The sequence below is a fragment of the Branchiostoma floridae genome, chromosome 15 (assembly GCF_000003815.2).
Source record: "Branchiostoma floridae strain S238N-H82 chromosome 15, Bfl_VNyyK, whole genome shotgun sequence".
Taxonomy (NCBI): Eukaryota; Metazoa; Chordata; class Leptocardii; order Amphioxiformes; family Branchiostomatidae; genus Branchiostoma; species Branchiostoma floridae.
This window is the reverse complement of record NC_049993.1, coordinates 13,562,777-13,565,655: the sequence shown is the minus strand read 5'-3', so window position 1 is coordinate 13,565,655 and position 2,879 is coordinate 13,562,777.

Sequence of the window (2,879 nt, the reverse complement as noted above, 5' to 3'; positions counted from 1 at the left end):
GTTTTTATGGAATTTCATATAAACAAGACATGATGTAAACAGAAATAGGATTCGAATACTAGAAAGGCAACATTTGCAAGCAAATACATAATTTTTGCCTCCACATTGTCTAGATTAACAAACTTCTGCTCTGTTTATTCTTATCATATTCATATATACAAAAAGGTTCCATAATCTCCTTGGTATATATGGTGACCAGCTCCACCAGTTCTGACCTGCCACTTGCTACATTATGTAATTTGACACCACTGCTACACTTCCAGTAAACATGGTGACAGCCGTCTGCTTCAGGTCATTGGCCTTATTTGTATGGAGGAGGAGAGAACGAAAAAAAAACGTAGCAAAAAAATATGTTTCCCTTCCGTGAAGGCATAACAAGAAATGAAACAAATGTAAATCGCGGAACCAATGGCAAATGATAGATACTACAATGCAACACATATGATGGTTACTCTTGATAAAACTTCAATATTGTGTCCTGGAGTCTTGCGGGGCTTTAGACTAATATAGTGACCATATTATTGAAATAACAATACTCGGCTAAACTTTACAACCAGTTCCCATATAACTTTTAAATGTCAAAGGGAACTTGATGAGGCGTGTGTTAGTACCAATAGCTATCTCAGTTTCATGTGAGTTTTAGGACTCTACCAAGTATGTCTGCCTTTAAGCCGCGAAGCGACAAAAGCAAATGGAACTGTTACATTACTTCTAATCTTAATTCAATAAGAATATGTGTCACCACCTCTAAACAATACGATTAAAATACCATTGCATACATTGGAGAAGCGTAAAGGATATTTGAAAGCAAGCAAGCAAGCAACTAACCGACCAATGTTGGTCACTTAGATACTTTTCCCTGCCCTGTCTATAGTGACCACCTGTCCACATAGACCATATGTTATCAGTCTGAGTGGTCATCTTGGGCAGTTTTGACTGTATTCTCAATATTTTTTGCGACCTAATTCTTTGTAACAAACTCTATTCACATCTGCGGTGGTTGAATTGATAGCCATGTGACGTGGTTACATTCTTTTTCCCAGATAGACATTTTCGCGGCTACCCTAATAGCGACAGGGTCCGTTTGCCGCCAACAAATCACCCAACAGAAAGTACATTAAGTCGGAAACAAATGTCTAACGTTCGACACACAGAGAGACGGACTGCGTTACTTTTAGCTAACAAATGAGGACACCATTTGGGTCATTTATTTTGTGTGCATGGCGAAAACTGCTATTCAACTGGGCAAGCAACCTCTGCCTATTTGTAAACGTTTGATTTTAGAAGTAAATGCAGAAATGTGCGCGGTGGATTAATGTTCGCGGTTTTCGCGTGACCACTTCACCGCGAACTTAAATCCACTGCGAACATTTTTCTCTTATGGTATTAGTCTGCAGTGTTACCGCGAAATTAAAACCACCGCGAAAAGTCCTTTTTCCTGCTACCGCGAAATCAAATCCCCGCGAGCTTAAATACATTTACAAGCCCATTTAGCAAGCTTCTTTGTTTAGATTATTCGTGTCAAACACTTAACAGAACCGCGTTTCCAAGAAAAATTCTATTAGAAGGCATGAAAGAAAGTACTGTTTCTTATAAGAATTATTCTGTATGACTGACTCTACAAGTTTTCTAACAAGGCCTCTTAAAAGACAAGAAATTACGCTCCAGACGAAATGTAAGCTTGTATTTTAAGGATTACAACGCGCATGGTGGTCTATCGTTTGTTCTCTGCAGACGACACTTAGTATTGTGGCAGTTTCCCGCCTTTTTTGTTCACGGCACAGAGAAAGAGTTGAGGTCACCCGGTCACGATCTCTAGCCCGCTCATCGCAACAAAGGGTCAGACTGTTTCATTTAGGCCACCACAAATGAAAAGATTGGCCTCTTTTCTATTGAAAACATTTCCCCAATCGTTTCCGTACGTCGAACCCACTTTCTGTTCTAGGACAACTACCTCCCCACCCCCCTCCCCCCAAAACATTTGTGAAGAATCCACCATGACAAATAAATGTGAAAGAAATGCAAGCCGAATGTATAACACGCGGCCATTCTCGGCCAATTTATCAGATGGAATGATGAAATAATCTAGCGAAATGGCCGCTTCATGATTGCACCCTTTGTCTGAATTTATGCGCAAAACCCACAAACGATTTTTTCCATTAACTTGCGGCCATTATACGACCGTCGACAAGGCCCCATAGGGGTCGTAAATTTGTCCGGTCGGAATCGTTGGGAGGGGGTAATTTAGTCGGGAGAATATTGGGGAGACCATTTTCTCTATCGACGGATTCCAATTGGATTTGAGCAGTTACAAATAACAGACACAATACTTCTTTCACTAAGTCATTTATATCGTTGACATTACGGGTGTTTGATTGCGACACGACCGGTAGACAATTAGCTACTAGATTCTTCTAAAGATTTCTAGGCTTCGTGAGTTTGCTGTACCCGTTTTTGCTTCGTATGCGTATCGCTTGGACGAAAAGTTTGCATTGAATTTTCTGTTTTTAAACTACATATGTCATTTTATACATGGCAATTGACTAGTAAAATAATTCACGTGTTGTCCCTACTTATGTTCAACCGACTTCTTCTGTATTTCTTTTCGTTTTTGCACGTGTCATGGTTGTGTTGACTTTATTCTTCTATAAGTGACGATGCTGTCTGTCCGAAAACAAAATACTCATGTAGATAAAATGAACCACCGAAGCTACATGTATTTGTGACATTACGATAATGTCCTATTATCATGCATGTGAATAGGAGTTCTAGACAGTTTTACGCTCAAATCTTTGTCAGTAGGGCTATAGGAAAGTTCTGTGTCTCCGGTCAACCAAACCTAGCCAAATATATAACCTTTTGGGGTTGTCCGCTAGCGC